The 19,647-nt window shown below is 54.9% G+C and overlaps 1 protein-coding gene across 2 annotated transcripts in view; it reads left to right on the top strand.

Moving 5' to 3' along the window:
- The first annotated feature begins 465 nt into the window (after positions 1-465).
- Positions 466-19,647, top strand: part of ADARB1 (adenosine deaminase RNA specific B1) — a 141,688-nt gene continuing 122,506 nt past the window's right edge. The window contains exon 1 of one of the 2 annotated variants that reach the window (XM_047846942.1): positions 466-519. The gene's annotated coding sequence lies outside the window, so the exon portion shown is untranslated. The remainder of the gene's footprint in view (positions 520-19,647) is intronic. The other variant, XM_047846943.1, reaches the window with a different exon arrangement.

Raw genomic sequence — 19,647 nt, 5'->3', positions numbered from 1 at the left:
CCGCAGGAGCGGGAGGGAGACACCTCCGGGGACTGGGGACGGGGACCCCACCTTCTATCACGCGCCCGGATCCTGCTCCGCACGGCCAGGACCCCGCGGGTGCACCTGGACCGGGAGCCCGGCCCGTGCGCCGCCCCCCTCCGCCCCCGGCCGCCGGCCAGCTCACTGAGAGCAGGGGGCTCGGCGCGGCGTGCGGGCGCGCGCACGTCCTGCGTCGCGGCGCCCCCCTCCCCCAGCTCCAGGCGTGCGCGCGTCCGGCGGCGGGGGCGGTGGGGAGGGCGGAGCCGGCGGCGAGGGCCGAGGGCGGAGGGCGGAGGCTGAGGCGGAGGCTGAGGCGGCCGCGGCGGCGGCGGCGGCGGCGGCGGCGGAGGCGGCCGGGTCGAGACGCGCTCGGGGCCGCGCTCGGGGCCGCGCCAGGCCACGGCCAGCGCGCCGCAGCCCCGGCGGCCGAGCGGAGCCCGGGCGGCCTGGCGGTGCGAGCCCCGCGCGGCGTGCGGAGCGGAGCGGCCCGCGGCGGAGGTGAGGCGAGGCGAGGCGAGGCGAGGCGAGGCCAGGGCGGGGGCTCGGACCCCGCGGCCGGGCACCGCCGCCGGGGCCGCGTTTATGTAAGCGCCGCCGGGCAGGTGGTGAGGCCGGGCCGGGCGTGCGCCTCGAGCGGGACCCCGTGAAGCCCGTCCCGGGGCCCGGGGCCCGGGGGCTGGAGGGGCTGCCCGGCGGGGGTGTCCGGAGGGGCTGCCCGGCGGGGTGCGGGCCGCCCGGGGTGGGGAGGCTGCGCCCGGGACGGCCCGTGTCTCTTCCCCGGGGCGCCGCGTCTGCGCGGGATGCTCTGCGCCGCGGGTGAGGGAGGCTGCGCCCCGCGACGAAGCTGCGCCCGGTGGGGGCACTGCGCCTGGGATGAAGGGGAGGCTGTGTCCGGGGTGAAGATGCGCCCGTGGTGGTTTTGGGGGGGGGGGTGTTGCGCGCCGCGATGAAGCTGCGCCCGTGCCGGGGAGGGGGGTGGGGGCTGCGCCCGGGATGAAGGGGAGGCTGTGTCCGGGGTGAAGATGCGCCCGTGGTGGTGGTGGTGCTGCTGCGCCCCGGGTTGAAGCTGCGTCCGTGCGGGGGGGCTGCACCCCAGGATGAAGGGGTGGCGGCGCCCCCAGAATGAAGCTGCCGCCGGTGTGTGTCTGTGTGTGTGTTGGGGGGGGGGGCGGCGGACTGCGTTCCTGGGAGGAGAGAGGCTGCGCCCCGGGGAGAGTAGGCTGCGCCCTGGGTTGAAGGGGAGACTGCGCCCCGGGATAAGGTTGCGCCCCATTGGAGGGGACACTGCGCCCAGATGAGGCGGCGCCCCCGGATGAAGGGGAGGCTGCGCCCCGGGATAAAGCTGCGCCCCAGTGGAGGGGACACTGCGCCCCGGATGAAGAGGCGCCCCGGGATGAAGGGGAGACTGCGTCCCTGGGAGGGGACGTTGCACCCCGGAATGGAGCTGAGCCCCGGGGGGGGGGGGGGAGAAACTGCGCCAGGGACAGCCCCTTCCCGTGCCCAGGAGTGCCGTGTCCGCCCCGACGCTCTTCACCAGGGGGAGGATGGCTGCGCCCGGGACCGCCCCGCGTCCCCTTCTGGAGGGCACCGTGTCCGTGCAGAGGCTCTACGTGCGCGGAGGGCAGAGTGCGCCCTTGGGCTGAGCCTGCGCCCCCCGGGAGAGGGCTACACCCCCGATGGCCCCGCGTCCCCTCCCGAGGGCGCCGTGTCCGCGTGGGAAGCTGCGCGCCGCGGGCGGCCCGGGGCGGGGAAGTTCCCGCGGCGTGTGCCGGGCGTCTGGAGCGATCCGGAACAATCTGGGGCGACTGGGGGCCCGAGGTGAATTCTGACGTGTTCAGATCTGCAGTAGGAAAATTGCCGGGCTGTGGACGGTCCGAGGGAATGTGTCACATTGGGCTGTGGACGCTGAAAGTGTTGGGGTCCCGAGAAGGGTGCTCTGGTCCCCGTACGTGCCGGAGTCCCGCACTCCTGTGTTTGGTTCGCAGTTGATATTTTTAGCCAGCAGATTTTGGTAGTTACTGCTGATAAGGACGTTTTTGTCCCCTTACTAAACAAAACGTAATGGTTAGCGTTCCGTTCTTAAGTATAAAGAAAGTGGCTGGATTATCAGACTTGCTGCTTTACTCTCAGTGCCCTAATTAAAATGATAGATCAGTAAGCTTTGCGAATAGAAGTATTTCTGTAGGCCTTTTCCTTTTCTCTGAAATTCACCTGTGTGTTTTACTCCTTTGAAAGGTGCCACCAGAGCTGCATTTTCTAAGACAGCGGGTTGTCTCAAGAGCAGTCCCTAGGAAATGTCTTTGGTTGCCGTCTTTTCTTGGGGGCAGAGACTCCCCTCTGCCTGCCTCTGCCTGCCGAGGGCTGCCCGGAGGGGAGGGGAGGGGAGGGGAGGGGAGGGGAGGGGAGGGGAGGGGAGGGGAGGGGAGAAGGCGGTGCGTGCTCCACCCTGGACCGGGAATTAGGGGCCCTTCCCTGCGTGCTTCCGCCAGTGGGCGGGTCCTCTCCGAGTGGACACCCGCACTGGGGGCTTGGGAAGTATTTGGTGAGACGCGCGCCGAGCGAGCGGGGTGCGGATGCCCATCCCGGGCCCTGCTGGGGGTGGAGGCAGGGGACTCACCAGGGCTTGGGAAAGAACGCTTGTCTTGTCGGTGAGTAACGCCCTGTTAGATGTCTCAGGGTTCCTGGGACTGGATGTGTTGAGCTACCTCGTGGACAAAATTTGAAGCTATGGTTGGAAGGGAAAAGAGGAGGCCTTTCTGCAGGGGGCAGTGGTGAAAAGAAAATTGGTCCGGCTCTGCGAAATTGATGACACATGTATCTCGAGGTGCCCTGTGCTCATAAAGTCAGTGCTGGGAGGCGAAGAGACTTCAACAAGAACATCACCGGAGAACAACTTCTTGGTTCGTAGGTTAATGCGCGCCTTGGTGAATCGACACGCCCTAAAAACATTTCAGTTGCTTTCAGATTTTTGGGATAAGAAAATTCTTTGAACTTGTCTTTGTCTGGTGAATGAATAAAGCAAACTGAATTCAGTGGACAGACACTTAATCTGTGGCTTGTTGTGTGCTGGGCCCTCCCTGTTACAGGCCTGGGCAATGCAGCGCTGAACAGGACAGGCAGGGTTCAAAAAGTTCAAGCACTGGCAGTGTTAGTAACCGCTTTTATAGCACTAGATTTTTAAAAATAAAATATAAGACTTTGAAATGTATAGCATTACAATTTTTACATATGGATTTAAAAATGGAAGGTTGCACAACGTACATTGAGAAAGTACCGAGATTTACACCTCATCCCATTCATTCCACCTGCTGTAGCCCATTGATTGTGTATCTCCCAGCAGCAGTCAAGATACAGACACAGTTGTATATGTGTTTTAATATAGTGTTAAATATTTGCTATAACAGTGCTGCAGTGAATATTTTTTATACATGGGTGCAAGCAAAACCTAATCATTTTTATTAGCCATCAGAATCCCTTAGGCGTAAGTTTTATTTAAGAATGGAGTTTTATTCCCTGGAATGCTGTGATGAGCTATGTAAATACTTAGGATAAAGGACTCTTATTTAAATACGAGATAGAAAGAATACTTTGAAGATTAATAGGTGAGACTGTACACTTACCAGCCTATAAAAATTTTAAGAAAAAGTGTCACTCTTGGGGCACCTGGGTGGCTCAGTCGGTTAAGCGTCTGACTTTGGCTCAGGTCATGATCTCACGTTTCCTGGGTTTGAGCCCTGTGTTAGGCTCTCTGCTGTCAGCTCGGAGCCTGGAGCCTGCTTCGATTTCTGTGTCTCCCCCTCTCTCTGCCCTTCCCTCACTCCTCCCTCCCTCCCTCTCTCAAAAAGAAATAAACATTAAAAAAAAAAGTGTCAATCTTAGTGTGAAACTGAAAAACTTAGAGACTTCCAAGTTGATTTAAAAACTTAGGGGCGCCTGGATGGCACAGTTGGTTAAACATCTGACTCTTGATTTGGATCAGGTCACGATCTCACCATTTGTGAGATCAAGCCCCACGTGAGGCTCCACACTGACAGCACAGAGCCTGCTTGGGATTCTCTCTCATTCTCTCACTGTCTGCCCCTCCATGCTCACGTTTTTTCTTTCTCTTTCTCTCTCTCAAAATAAATAAATAAATAAATAGATAAATAAATAAATAAATAAATACTTTAAAAATAAAAAAAATTATTTAAAAAAACTCTTGATTTTTTTTTTGTGTGTGTGTGTGTGTCAATTTTCTAAAATATGAGTTTCCAAATTTATAATTTGTGTGATGGAAATGGTGGTGTTAAAAAAAAAAAAACCTTTAAAAACATATTCGTAATGTGTGTGGTAGAAAAGTTTTATAGTGAGAATTTCATTTAAGAATTGTACGTTGGGGGGCACCTGGCTGGCTCAGTCAGTAAAGCATGCTGAGTCTTCATCTCAGGGCCGTGAGTTCAAGCCCCGTCCGTGTTGGGCATAGAGCTTACTTAAAAAAATAAAAATTAAAAAACCCCCAAGTCGTGTATTTAAATAATTAAAATATCTTTATTCCTTGAATGAATTTTTAAGTTTTATTTGGGGTGTGGACAGGGAAGATGCAGCAGCCGAGAGAGGTCTTCACATAACCTTGGCGCATAGCCTGATGGCTGTTGGGCATAGACCACGAGTATCATGTTATCACGTTTAAAAACGTGATGCGATTAGTATGACTGGCTGCTGTTCTAGGAGCGCACAAAGAAAACATGACTTTGGTGTTCAGTGTAGCGTCTTTGTGATGGATTACAATGAAGAGGGGTTAAGTGTGTGTGGAAGGGGCTTGAAGGTACCTGGTGTTTTTACTGCAGGTGCAGAGAAATTCTGCTTGCCTTTAGGCCAGTTTTGTTCCTCACACGTGGTCACCAACAGGTGTTCACCATGTGCTGGATTCTCTTCTGGGCACTGGAGACTTGGGTGTGAGCACAGTAAAGGGTAGCTCTTGCCTTCATGAGATTCACATGATGGGGCGGTGCACCCCAGCTAAAGGCCTCCGTGCCAGGAAGGGCAAACAAAATGAGATCGAGGGTGGGCAGGGGCCTGAGAGGGCTCAGGGGACGGAGGGAGCTGGGCACTACCAGGCAGCGGGGAGCTCTGGAGGAACGTCCTTGTCCTGGGTTTGGGTTTGGAATCGTGGGAGGCCGGTGAGGAGGAGGGAGGCAGGGGGTCTGGAGCTGTGTCGAGGAATTTAGATTGTAATCACCCTGTGATGCGAAGCCTTCTTCCCTCCCTCCCTTCCTTCTTTCCTTTTTGTTTCCTAGTTGACTTTAGAGAGTTTTGAAGGAGGGGATGTCATGACCTATCTTTAAAAGAATCTCTCTGGGAGCGCCCGGATGGCTCAATCGGTTTAGCAGCTAAGCATCTGACTCTTGATCTTGGCTCAGGTCGTGGTCTCACAGTTCGTGGGTTTGAGGATCCTCTCCCCCCCCCCCCCCCCACCCGCCCCAGCTGCTGTGCCTTGACAGCACGGAGCCTGCTGGGGATTCTCTCCCTCTCTCTCTGCCCGTTTCCTGCTCATTTCTCTCTCTGTCTCTCTCTCTCAAAATAAATAGACTTAAAAAAACAAAAGAATCACTCTGGCTCTCATGCAGCTAATGTTTATTAGGTCCTTGTGACGTGCCAGGGGGTTAAAGCACCTTCTGTGTATGAGCTGGCTTTGCATTAGTCCAAGAGGTGGGCATGTTAGTCTTCGTGTTACTTGTGGGGAAGACGGGGCCCAGCGAGGGCACACGTCAGTGGCAAAGGCAGGACTGCGCTGAGCCCTGTGACTGCAGGGGCCCTTCTCGCCTCCCCTGCCACCGCCAGGGGGTGCTGGCAGGAGCGTGGGGGGACCACGATGGGCCAGGGCACAGGCGGTGAGCTCAGATCTGGCAGGCTGTATTTCAGGCTTGTACTCTTAGCGGGCAAATGTTGCCAGTTACCCTGTGACGCAGTCCTTTCATATTGCCTGGGCCTCACTTATGCTCATCGAGAGTGCTCTTGGACTTTGAGCGAAGACTTTTAAAATCAGACTGTGGTGCTTTCATCGAAAAGGAAGAAAGAAGTGAAGTAAAATAAAATACGTAGTTCTAAAATTTCTTTCCGTTTAGAATCTGATTCTTCCCGGTCATCCTTTGACCAAGCATCGATGTGATGTCATGCTGCCTTCCACGTTGTTCCCTGTGCTGGCATTCCTTAAGACCTCACCACTGCTGTCTCTGGGGTGTCTTCCTTTTTTTTCCCCTTTTTAAAAAATGTTTAGTTAAATTTAGAGACACACACACACACACACACACACACACACACAGAATGTGAGCGGGGGAGGGGCAGAGAGAGGGAGACACAGAATCGGAAGCAGGCTCCAGGCCCTGAGCTGTCAGCACAGAGCCCGACGCGGGGCTTGTACTCACGAACCACAAGATCATGACCTGAGCCGAAGTCAGACGCTCAACCCACTGAGCCCCCCCAGGCGCCCCCGTCTGGGGTGTCTTCCAAGCGGCTGAGACCTGGTCTGTGAGTTTAGATGCTTTTTTGATCTCACTGGCAGGTAGTAAGGAGAGGTTTCTGGTCCTTAAATGGTTTGTTGACTGACCTGTCGGCGGGCTGTGTTGTCCTGTCTCCTGTCGTGCCTCCAAGAGTAACAGCTGAGTTTGAGTGTGCCCGGGCAAGAGTCACTATACTCCACTCCTGCCCGGCTGACAGCATTGTGGGACACCTCCGATTTCACAGTTGTTCAGAGGGGGAAAGTGCACGCTTAGAGCTGATGAACCGTAGCGTGTTTTGTAGGCAGGCCCGTCAGGATTGCCAGTAGACTCGCCGTGAGATGGAACATCCGGAATGATCCCAAGGTTGTTGGCCTGAGCGGTTGGCTGGCGCTGGCCTTGGGATAGAGAAGTCTGAGGCTGACATCAGGAGCTGGGGACTGGCCCCGTGAGGCCTCGGACCCTGCGGGAGACGGTTCCTCAGCAGTTACACCCGCGGACTGGGCCGTGAGCAGGTGGGATGAATCTCTGTTCCGTCACGTTTCAGAAGCGTGATCTTGAGCGAGCTGTTTGATCTTTCTCTGTCTTGGTGTTCTCATCCGTGAATTAGGGAGAACAGTGGCAGCCTCGATCCTCTGGTCGTTGGGCCTACAAACTGAGCCAATGTAAAGTGCCTAAAATAGTACCTCACTTGTTTTTATAAGCAGTCATCCGAGTGGAGATGTTTGGATACTAGTGGAAATTCAAAGTTTGGCTCAAGAAGAGATTGGGGTCAAATATGTGAATTTGGGAGTCATTTGCCTGTTGCTGGTATTTGAAACCATGGGCTTTGCAGTGGATATAGATACAGATGAGCAGAAGGGTAGGGATGAAGCCTGGGGGCTTCTGGCAAGGGGTGCACAGGAGGAGGGGGAGGGGGAGGAGGTGAGGGAGATGGGGGGAGGAGGAGGGGAGGAGGAGGGGAGGGGGGAGGAAGAGAAGGGGAGAGGGGGAGGAGAGGGAGGAGGGGAGGGGAGAGGAGGAGGAAGGGGCCCAGGAGGAGGAGGAGGAGGGGGCCCAGAAGGAGGAGGAGGGGGGGGAGGAGGAGGGGAGAGGGAAGAGGAGGAGGGGGGGGGAAGAGGAGGAGGAGAGGGGGAGGAGTGGAGGAGGGGGAGGGTCTAGCAATACCCGTCGTAAAGGGGTCTGTTGAAGGAGGAAACCAGGAGGGTCTGCTGGCCTGGAGTCCAGGGCTTCCTGAGGGAGCCTTATGGTGGCTGAGGAGACTGTGAGGGGGTGTCACAGAGGATGTCACAGGTATAGGACTCTCTAGGGGAGCTTTGTTAAAACGGGGCGGAATTGTTGGCAGAAGCTGGAGGGGCCATGGGCTTGAGGGAGTTATGTAATTTGGGTTTTTAAATGGAAACGATTGCGGTGTGTTTATGGGCTAAGGGGCAATCCAGTAGGGAAGGACAAATTTATAATATGTTGGAAAAGGGGTAATTGCAGGAGGCAAGTCCTTGAGAAGGTGAGAGGGGTTGTCGGAGGAACAGGACCTCTGCACGTGGGAACTGACTCACTTCAAAAATATTTCTCAGAGACATGCTGCCCTTTTGAAAGGAGGGCATAAAATAAAAGATAATTTTGTGCTCAGTCCAAGAAACTGGGGAATCGTGCCCTAGGACTTAGGATCAGTTTCTTATTAGCTTACGGTGTTTAAACATGCCTTGGGGCATCCTTACAGAAAGATATATGTGGAAATGGCATTTTTCTTTATTAAAACAATTCACTTATATAAATTTTTTTAATGTTTAGTTTTTGAGAGAGAGAGAGAGCGTACAAGTGCGTGAGCCGGGGAGGGGCGGAGAGAGAGGGGGACAGAATCCCAAGCAGGCTCCAGGCTCCGAGCTGTCAGCACAGAGCCCGACGCGGGGCTCGAACCCACAAACTGTGAGATCGTGACCGGAGCTGAAGTTGGATGCTTAACCGACAGAGCCACCCGGGTGCCCCTACAATTCACTTATCTCTAAAAGTGTCATTAACTTAACTAGAAGTTGGCACCTTTAGTCACCAAACTTCGTACCACAGCAGAGGACCAGCAAGATTCGCCTGCTGCTTTGTGCTTCATTTGTCTTAACAGTATCTAGAAGGATGCCGGTGTTGCGTCCAGGACAGCCCCCACCTCCTGAGGCGGACAGGTGTTGCTTGGGCCCAGTTATGCTGAAACGTCATCAGGGCGGCTGCATTCGCTGAAAGTTACCTGTTCAAGGGGCGCCTGGGGGCTCAGTGGGTTGAGCGTCTGACTTCGACTCAGGTCAGGTCATGATCTCCTGGTTCGTGGGTTTGAGCCCCACGTCGGGCTCTGTGCTGACAGCTCACGGTCTGGAGCCTGCTTTGGATTCTGTGTCTCCCTCTCTCTGCCCCTCCCCTGCTTCCTCTCTCTCTCAAAAGTAAATAAAAATGTAAAGAAAAGTTACCTGTTAAAATGGTAAAATCTCTTCCTCGCGTGTTGGTTTTTGTTGTTTGTGGTTATCTGATTTTTTTTTTTAGGTGTGGAGTTTTGAAATATCAATGTTCTCTGTAGTTCAGCCAATGGGATGAAGTGTATAGAAGCCCCCCGACTCCCTGTGTGCCCATCGTCTGTGCCGGGGAAAGGGGAAAACTGATTTCCACCGCCCTGGCACCCTTGCCCGCGGTGACAGGTTCTGTGTGAGTCATCGTGGAAGGACACACTCTGGAGGAGAAGGCCTCTGCCTCCTTGGGCCGGTGTTCCAGCTGGAGGCTAAACCGGGCACCGAGGCGTCCTCGAAGCTGCTTTGTCTGTGCGGTGGCCAAAGGCACGAGGGCTGCGGCAGATGGCGTCCCAGGGCTGTGCCTTCTTGAGGCGTCGCTCTGCACAGGGGCCTCTCTCGGGAGGGGTGCCGCGCTGAGGCCCGGAGGAGAGATGAGCTCTTCTTCCTGCCCAGAGAGGGGCCGAGGGCATTCCCTGGCCCGAACCCTGCTTATTGGAGCAGCTGGGGGGGGGTGGGCAGTCGCCCCCGACCAGCCGTCGATGGGGGGGCGTGGTGGAGGCAAGGTTGAGGCGTGCAGGGCCCGGCTCTGCACCCTTCCGGATGGCGGGAAGGCTTTGGGGGGAGGGGGTGGTGGGGTGCCGGGGTGCCAGGGTGAGCGGGAGTCAGCAGGGTCTGGCGGTGGGTCGAGTCCAGGAGATGAGGAGACCGGAGGGATTAAGAAGTGCCCTTGGAACTCCCTGGCTTGCCATGATGCTCGGTGGCAGAAGGACCCGAGGTGAAGGGTCTTCACTTACGGGCGTCATCTCACAGCGGGTTCTCTTCGAATCTGCAGTTCGCTCATCCCTTGGTGTGCGACGTGCAGAATGTTAATATCCTTCCGTGTGATCAGGAGCCTGTGTACCATGTTGTTTGTAAAACACAGACAGGTGCACGTGTGGAAGCTGCTGTGACACGGAACGGTCTGGAGCTGAGAGTCCCGGGTACCTAGTTACTCCTCACGAGTGTTACCTTGAGCGTGGGTCACCTCTGTGTTTCAGACGGGGAACTGATGTAAGGGGCTCGGTAAGTTCTGGGAGAGCCGGGTGGTGTTGGCTAACGCATATGAAGCTCTCCCGTGTGTCAGGCATGTCGGAGCGAGCTTGATCCAGCCCGCTGCTCGTGATGATGCTCTGAGGGGGCTCCCCTTCTGTGGAACCGTCCTCACCCTCTCTCTGCTCCGCACGCTCCTGCCCCGGGCCTCCTTCCACCTGTTCCTGACCGCCAGCCAAAGCGGAGCCCTAAGTGGGGAGGATGGGTCCATCACTCTCCTGCTCGGAGCCCTGCGAGCTCCCCCATCTCAGTCCCCCCAGGGGCCCGCTGTCCCCTCTGGTCACCCCTCTGGCTGTGGGGTCTGGGCTTCACCCCTCCGCACCCTCACCTCTCACCCACTGTGCCCTGCTGTCCCTCCGTATCCATTCCTCCCTCCCATCAGGCTGCCCTCTGAGCAGAAGCCTCCGGAAGGCGGGGGTCTTGCTCTGTCTCCCTCCTGAGGGCTCAGAACAGTGCAGGGCAGAGAGGAGGCAGTTGTCAGTGTCTGTGGACAAATGACTAACGTGTTCTTACTTTCTGCGCAGGTAGGCAGTGGCGAGCCGATCGAAGCTGTTTGCCTGCCTCCCGCACTGCCCCTCCCATGCTCCTTGTACTCGGTGAATCAGTCATCTATTTATGCCCCGTATGTCTGTGTTACCTCCAGATTTTTGTGCTTTTCTTCGTAGAATAGAAACATTTACAAAACATTCAAAATTATTCTAAAACCATGACGTACGGTAGAGTAAATTAGTCTGTTGCGAACAGGGAGCCCTCAACCTACGAGAGCAGCTGTGTCCTGCTGCTGCCATTTGAACCCCGGAGGGCAGCCCTACAAATGAAAAGCATTCTCTTAAGTAATAACCGTCAGAGACGTAACGGATATAGCGACGTTGTGACAGAAATGAGAATATGAGTAATTCTGGGAGGTTTCAGAAAAGCAGCCAAATACGATGAAAAACACCTGACTCGGCAGTGAAGGCTTACTTAACCGGTTTAAAACCTGGAGAGAAGGCGGCTTGTAAGGTGCTTGGTGGAGGAGGAAGCGAGAGTGTCCCGGAGTGTAGGAAGCTGGGGATTTCGTCCCGGCTCTGCCTCTGAACTTGCTGGGCCATCTGCTTCCCACCCTGCCGCAGGCTCCTGGGGTGGAAAACAAGGGCGGTCACGTTGGTGACTTCCAAGGTTTGTTCCATTTCTAGGAGACTCTCGTACGCAAGAGTAAAATAATAAATTCTGAGGGTTTCAGGGGCCATTCAGCGAGCTGTTGAATAAATGCTTATCCTAGAACCTGTGCGCAGTCCTGTGTTGAAAGTGGGCAATGTCCCGTCCCTTCGCGGCTGCTACGGTCCGCCAGGGGCTAGCGCCTGGCACAGAGTATCCTGTCCCCCCGCTCTGGACCAGGCAGCTCTGCTGAAAGAGGTGAGGTGCGGGAGGAGGGGGGGCCCAGGAGGCAGCATCTCGGGGGTGGAGGAATGGGTTCTGGCTCCAGGGGATTCCCTTGTTCCGTCTTCTTAGTCTTAGGGGACTAGACTCTGTTGGTTGTCTGGAACTAAATTGAGCGAGGATTGTTTTCAGGTGTGTAAGTCTAAAGCTTATCGTACAGATCATTCCATGGGAGGCGGCATTGAGTCAGCCCCCCTGCCGTGACATCATAGAGTTAGGAACTGAGCTTGTTAACGTATCTGTTGGTCAGGCCGGGGGTAAGTGTGGAGCTTGCCTCGTATTCTGTGCCTTTCTGTGCAGGCCGCACACACAGACCCAACTTCTTTTTCTTGTTTCGGCTCGGCGTGTGTGAATTCTCTGGCTCTCTGGGTGTTCGCACGCTTGGTTCTCCTGAGGAGAGGGATTTACTCGAGGACACGGGTAGCTCTCCGCCCTCTGCGTGAGGCCAAGGAGCAGGCTTCCTGCGGGGCTGCGGGCCCCCTCTGCCCACGCTCACCCCCCCACCTGGCACCCGGCTGTCCTCCATCTCCATTTCTTCTCTTGTGGGGAGTTGGTTCTGCCGGGCACCTGCTTGGCCAGCTTTCTCTCTTTTGAGGCCAGCCTTTGTGTCGGTCAGTGCGACCTGCCTCTGATGTGTGCCGGGGCTGTGTGAGGGCAGGGCTTCTGCCTTAGGAAGGGGGGCTCGCTCAGGGGGCGTCCCCAGGTAGAGACGGGGAGTAGGGTCCTGTGGGAAGCGCTCACTACCCGAAGACTGACGGACAACGGTGAGACTTCACTCAGATGCTTCACGTGGTCTAGACCTGGGCTCGATCTGAAGAGGGACCTACGTGCTCAGGCCACCGTCTACAGAGCAGCGATTTGAGGGGTTACGTCTGCTCTGTCCTGGCGATGCGTGACATCAGTCGCGTGAAACTGTATGTTTATTAGCCTGGATTGTTTCGAATTTGGTTCTTTTTCAGAATAGGAATCTACCCCAAATAAAGGTCCAACAGAGTGGTCGCTCTGGAGTCCATGATCCGTGCTGGCTCTTACGGTGTGTTTCTGGCTTAGCACGGTGCTCTTGGGCGGGCCGCCTCTTTTGTGGTTGGCAATGCAGTGAAACTTTACTTTCACCGAAAAGTTATCTAAATGTTTCAAGGGCCTCGTGTAGTCATTTTTTAGGTTAACAGTTTCAGGGCTGTTGTGGCACATGCAGTAAACTGCGTCAGCTGGAAGCCGCTTTGGGAGTTGGGGCTGCAGAATCTTAATCCAGGAAGATGTGCAATTCATGGGAACGAATCATAGGAATTCGGAGCAGTGATAATTTGGGCTCAGAGAGTTCAACCTGGATTTGACCATCACCGAAGACCTATGGAAAAGTCACTCCCATCACCTTTTGGCTGGTTTCGGCAGTGGTGCGAGGGAACGCCCTCTCAGAGCTGCTGGCTGCGTGTCCTGAGTACGTGGTGCAGTGTCACCCGAATGTAGCTCGCGCTCTATTCACTTCTTGTCACTCCTACTCTGGGGGTTTTCCCTCATTAACGTTTTTGGTGTCACGTGGTAGAGGGCTCTCACCCACATGCACACGAACGAGTGACATCGTTGATGGTTCTACTATGAAGCTTTCTATTCTTTGATTTTCTCCCTCTGACGAAACTGCGAGCGGCCTGATATTTTCATAGAAAGAGCGGGTGTTGCGCAAAGCGGCAGAGTATTCTAGAGGGAGCGGAGAGTGCCATGTGCGGTGTCCCCCAGCTCCCCTTAAACTCCCTGTGTGGGGGGAGGGCCGGGCAGGGAGAGGGGGGTTTGATGAACTTAGGTGTTTCTCACCGCAAGCCCTTGCCGTAGGAAAGGGAGTTTTCTTCCCTTTAGTTCCCAGATTTTTGAGCCGGGACCACCCTGTGCAGGGTACGTTGGGTTCCTGGGACAGAGCCCGGCTGTGAGTGGAGGAGCCAGGATGTGGGAGAGCCGACCGGTGTTTCCCAGTCCCGCTGATCGTTGGGAGAAGCGGTGCCGTCGCACGTGCGACCCAGCTGTCTGGGGGTGCACCTTTCTGAGTGCTCTGAGGGGACGCGCTCGGGAAATAACACGTGGGGGAAGCTCTGTGAGGAGGGTTTGTTTTCTTTTGTGTATAAGTGGCTGTCATGAGACGTACCCTCTGTAGACAAGACAGTTCAGTGACTTTCACAAATGTCTGAGTTGTGCAGCCTGTACCACAGTCCGGTTTTAAATTTTTTTCAAGTTTTCTTGGAGAGAGAGGGAGACAGAGCGTGAGTGCGCACGCACAAGTCGGGGAGAGGCAGAGACAGCGAGGGAGAGACGGAACCCCAAGCAAGCTCCGCGGTGTCAAAACAGAGCCCGATGCGGGGCTTGAACTCACAAACCTGAGCCCAGACCAAGAGTCGGACGCTTAACTGATTGTGCCACCCAGGTGTCCCACCACAGTCCAGTTTAAAAAAGTTTCCGTCACCCCAGAATGTTCCTGTGTTTGTGTTAATTCCCGTTCCAGCTGCAGGCCTTGGCAGCCACTGATCTGTCTCTACAAATCTGTCTTTTCTAGACATTTCACTTCAATGGAATCATTGCAACATGTAGTCTTTTGGGTCAGGCTTCTTTCCCTTAACAAGGTTTTTGGGGTCTGCCCATGTTGTGGAATGGATCGATACTTTGTTCCTGTTACTTGCTCGGTGGTCCTGCCTGCGTGGTTCTGCCTGTGAAGATCCTGTCCCTTCGCCGGGGCTGGGCGCTTGGAGTGTTTGCACGTTCCGACTACTGTGAATAAAGCTGATCCGAACATTAGCAAACACGGCTTTGTGTGGATATGTGCTCGCGTGGGCATGGGCTTCGAAATGGGGTTTAGGGTAAAAACATTTCACTGTTACGGACAATGCTAGTAAAGACCATTTGCTAGATTTTAGCTGGCTTGCTCATTAGGTCTGTCTCCGTGCGCTGAGCTTCTTGAATCGCGTGACCCTTTTGCTTCCAGGGTGAGATGTCACAGTCCTAATGATGAGCGTCGGCTACTAGGGCGGCTTATGCTGACAGCCCTCTGTGTCGGGCCCCGCAGGTGAGCTCTTTCCCATCATTTGACTGTTTATTTCCTCCGCCTGAGGAGATCAGTGCTGTGTGCTTGGGCACGAAAACACCCCATTCGGCCTGCGGAACCCCATGTGCCCGGTGCTTCGCCCCAGCATTTTCTCTTCTAGGAGTCTAGCTTGAGGGCGCACCTCCAACTCTATGGAAACACATATGGAAATGACCTCCGTATCCATGCAGGTGTGTCGACCACAGCGCAAAGTGCCACCTGCAGGACGGTACGGCCTCTGGGAACTGATTCGAGGTGACTTCCGAGACCCAGGGAGCGAGCGAGGCACTCTGCCAGAGGGTGCTGTGCTCTGTCCACCAGGAAGAAGGGCCGTGGGAAGACACGGGCGCGGCTGCGCGTTCGTGCCAAAGGGAACGGGACGGACGAGCCGGAGCCAGGGGCTGGACTGCTTCCACGGGGGTGGGTGGGAGGGGCTGGGAGGGACAGGGGAGGGGACTCGGCTGCAGGTGTGGGGGCGCGGTGCCCCTCCAAGCACACCGCTCGCTGCAGCCTGACTCTGGGAGCCACCGCGCTGTTTACACACCCCCGAATGAAGTGCATTAACTTCAGCCAGGAGGTGGGGGGCGCTAAAGTGGAATACACACAGAAGCAAACCTCAGTGTCCCCACCAACGACAACGGAGCCACGGGAAAAGGGACGGGAAGAAAGGTGGCAGCCTCATCTTGGAAGACGGCATTTTGGCTGCGTTCTGTGAGGCCGAGGGCTGTACAGAACCATGCTTGTCGTGGGGGTGAGGTTCGCAGGGTGAACCTACTCTGTGTGCACCCAGGACTGAACAGGTCGTCCGTCTGGGTGGGCGGCCAGAGCCAGGTCGCAGTGTAAACCCACGGTCTCTAACGTGTGCACATCGGGATAGGTGTGTACGGGGACGTGCAGAGATGGATGTGAGCACGAGGGTTACACGCACGTGCCCTGGGTCTCCGTCCCCTGACAGGCCCCAGCAATGGCGAGCATGCCCAGATATCATCCTCCGATAGGAAGGAACAGGTGCAGCCAGGACACCTGGCCGTGCAGAAAGTAAGGAGGCGCTCAGAAAGGGTGGGGTGTGTCGAGAGGGCCCGGGGGCCCACCCCAAGCGGCAAAGATGGCCAGAGTTGAGGCAGTCTGAGCGAGGAAATAAAATGATGATAGGATCGGTTTATAATCCAGAGACTGGAATAAATACCCACTACTCTGTACTGATATAAATAAATAAGTGAATAAAGAAGCTAATAAACGGGGGGAGAAGGAGCAGCTCTTCCCGACAGAAGGGTTCTAATTAGTGTAGAAAGAGTGAGGACGTAGAAAAGACAGTACAGCAACGATTAGTTTAGGTGAGACTCAAGGATGGGGGCTGAGATTAGTGGGTGAGAGTTTGAGGAGAAACAGGATATTTGCCTGGGCTCTATCTCTTCCCCAAGTTATTTACTTATTAAAAAGGGAAAAATAGTAACTTTAGAGTGGAGAAAGCCAGCAGACACCAGCTAACCCAGGTGACCCAAGTTAACGTCACCTGTGGTAAGACAGGTCGCCATCGTATAGCCCAGATGCCCCACGGGCACATCATGTGTCCAGTGTTCTTGCCACAGATGCGTAATCACAGCACTTTCACGAGGAGGTAGTGGACCCCGGAGGAACACCTGACCTGTGCTCTTCAAGCGTCCGGGTCCCAAAGGACAAGGAAGGCTTGAGGGGTGGTGGAGGCTCAGGGGAGTCTGGGGGGACATGATGGTGAAGCGCACCGTGGGTTGTGGATGGGCTCCTGGCACAGAGGGGTCTTCGTAGGAAAACGGGTGAAATTCAGATGCAGCTCGTGGCTGAGCTAATAGTGTTGCGCCGGGATCATCTGCCAGCTTAGTAATTTATCTGATGCGGTAAGACGCAAATGTTAGGAGAGGCTGAGCGAATGACAGGTGGGCACTCGCTGCTGTTTCCGGCTTTCCTGTAAGCCTATAGTTTCAACATAGGAAGGTGAAAAAGCACATAACAAAACATGACGAGACACCTGTGGCGCTCAGGGTGAGGATGGGGCCACCTCCTTGGTCCTCCCACCCGGTCCTCCCATCGTCTGAGCTGCCATTAGGGATTCAGAGTTGTATCCAGTGGGAAACCCTCTCCTTCCATCTTACTGGGAATTCTGGTGGCCTTGAGCCCGCGGTGCAGCATTCTGGAGCTGTGCTTTCCACTCCTGGGGAGAGGGGCAGGGGGGTTGCGTCAGGATCACCTGGCTCCAGTGGGAGGCGGCGCTGTGCCCGGGAGGCGGTCGGGGCCCTGGCTGATGGGGACACCGGAGGCCCATATCGGGGATTTCACGTGGTTACGGGTCTTTTCCTGGGTCTTTTCCTACGTCTTTTGAGTTCATTATTTTTTTTCCAGAGAGCGATTTTAAATGTTTATGTGTTAAAATGTATTGGACATTTCCTTTACGACCTGGGCTTTGAGTCCCGTCTGAGCACACTTGCCCCGCCTCAGGAGCCTTCCTCTTTCATTTCTCCTGGCCTCTTTTCCTCACTTAGTTCATTAACCTATGTGAAATTTGCTTTTATATGGTTGGAAGTGAGGTGTGACATTTCTCCAGCTGGCTAGCCGGTAGCCTACTGCTCCCCGAGCAGCCTGGCCTGTGCCCACGGTTACCACGTGCTGAGTGGTTTCTCCAGTTACGTTTCTAATTGCTTATTGCTGCCGTGCAGGGAGCCTCTTGGGTTTGCATGCCGGTTATGCGCACAGCTTGCAATCGTGTCTCGTGTTTTCTAGGTGGGGGATCAAGTTGTGCAGGTGATGCTGTTTCCGTCTAATCTTTGTACTTTCCCCTCGTGCACTGGCTGGGGCTCCCGGTGCCACCTCAGATGTACCGCTCGCACGGCAGTGGTGGTCAAGGTGCCTCTCTTGCGCTGGCTTCCACCCGGTGTAGACGCTCGTGTTTCATCGCCAGGTGTGGTATTTTCTGTAGCTGTTTTGTGCACACCCTTTATCTAGGTGAGCAGGTCACCTTCCTCCTTGGCTGAGAGTTTTTTAAAATAAGCTTTCTCATGAATAGCAGTAGAATTTTGTATGCTTTTTCTGCATCTGTTGAGATGGTTGTATGGTTTTTCCTGTCTAATCTGTTAATATAGTAAATTTCATTAGTAGATTTCTTGCTGTTAAACATTTCGTTCTTTACTTTCAACACATTGAAAGTTAAATTTTCTACGTATCGCAAGGCCTTTTCCTTTATCAGAAAAGTCCTTCCTCCCCTCAGCCCCCCAGCTTTTGACTTTTTTGGAGTATAGTTTACATACTGTAAGGTGTATGTAGTGCTGTGCTGGTAAATGTTGAACAGCTGGCTTTCTGGAGGGAGGGGGACGTAAAAAGCCCTGATGGCTAGCATTTGCCAGTTTCTGTGGCGTAAATGTTCTCACCATTGCTTGTTTCAAGCTACCAGTGAGCTGTCAGCAGGCTCCCCAAATTCCAGAAAATGTGATAGTCCTCTCTCCTTAGCTGCCAGGGGCTGGTGCCAGCTACCACTGAAACCCGGTGCAGCCTGGTGACCCTCCCGGCTGTGTGCGATCACGTGACCAACTCTGACATCCACCCTGAGGCTTCCTCATGTCCGTCCAAGTCAGCTCTCCTGCCTCCCTGGGGTAGCCGCCGGTCCGACCTTGGTCACCATCCCGTCCTTGCTCCTGGTGTGACCTTCACATCATTCTTGTTTTCTGTGCATTTACAACTCTGTGTTTGCCTCTCGGAGCTACCTGTTTATAGGGAGTAAAACGTAGGACTCACAGTGACTTTTATCGGAAAGGTGACATCTGGCCCATGGTTGCTACTGTAGCACTAACTGTATTAGAAAGGCAATGTTGGTCCCATGATAGTAAGTGTCTTATAATCTGAGGGGTTGCTAGCATCTTATATTCACCGAGCTCCCATCTTCCCCCGTATAAACTGAACCTGTTTTCGGTCACGTATGCAATCATTTGACCGGTAGCTTTTCAGCACCTACTGTGTGTCAGGCCCTTTGGAGGCCAAAGGTGCGGCAGCGAATGAATAACTCGGTGTCTTTCTTCATGGAGCACAGGTTCCCACGTACCGTTAAGCTGCATGTTTTTCCAGTTTGACTGGCCTCGCCGATTTTCTCCTCACTCAGACCTCCGCTTGTCTTTGCCCCTGGTATTATCTTAAATCACCCTTAAATCAGTGTGATTTCTTCCACTGCTTGATTTCAAAATTCCCTGCTTCAGTGTTAGTTGGTGTTTAGCCCAACTACTTATATAATTATTTCTGCTTTTATTAAACTCTCATGACGAAAAGGCAAAGGAACTGGTTTTGGTGGTGTTACATCAGGAAAGGCTAATTTTTGCAAGGGCTGCGACGCTAGAGTGCCTGCAAGGGTTCGTGAGACAACACAGGTGCGGGGACCGTCGTCTGAGGAGGAGCCGTGGGTGGCTCCTCACCTTCGGCTGCAGCTCTCTGGATGCCAACGGGCTTATTCCCTCCCAGGGTGGTCTCTGTCTGGCTCCTGAAGGCCTCAGGGCGCGTGGGGCTGTGCCTCTGGCAGCCCGCTGGCTCCGAGGGACGGGAGTCCGGCTCCCAAGCACCATATGGCGTGTTGGGCACTTGTTCCACGCTGTGTGGTCAGGTGGGAGTGGAGGAGATGGAGGATGCGAGTCCCCGTTCTCCAGTGGACCCTCGGCCCGGGGAGAGTGGCGGGTTTGCCTGGGGGAGAAACGTCTAGAGGCTCTCCCCCACCCCCACCCCCACCCCCACCCCCACCCCCACCCCCACCCCCACCCCCACCCCCACCCCCACCCCCATGAATTTAGCCGTCATGGCGGGTAGGCGGGCTGGAGGCAGGCCAGGGGACCTCCGAAATCCATCCGCTCATTTTAATGAGAGAAAATAGTTCCGTTTTGTTTATTCAGATAATTAAAAAGCCCTTAGTGATCAACTTTGCTCCTTCCTTGGGGAGGATATTGGGAAACAGTGTGAAAAGCACAGTGTGGGTGGGGCTTGGCTCCTGGCCCCCTAGCATTCTCTGGTGCACAGAAGAACTTTTGGCCTGCTGGGCCCGTTGGCCTAGGAGGTGTGCCTGGCCCTCAGCCGAGATCCAGAG

This window comes from Prionailurus viverrinus, unplaced genomic scaffold (genome assembly GCF_022837055.1).
Source record: "Prionailurus viverrinus isolate Anna unplaced genomic scaffold, UM_Priviv_1.0 scaffold_42, whole genome shotgun sequence".
Taxonomy (NCBI): domain Eukaryota; kingdom Metazoa; phylum Chordata; class Mammalia; order Carnivora; family Felidae; genus Prionailurus; species Prionailurus viverrinus.
This window is presented reverse-complemented; position numbering and strand designations above follow the sequence as displayed.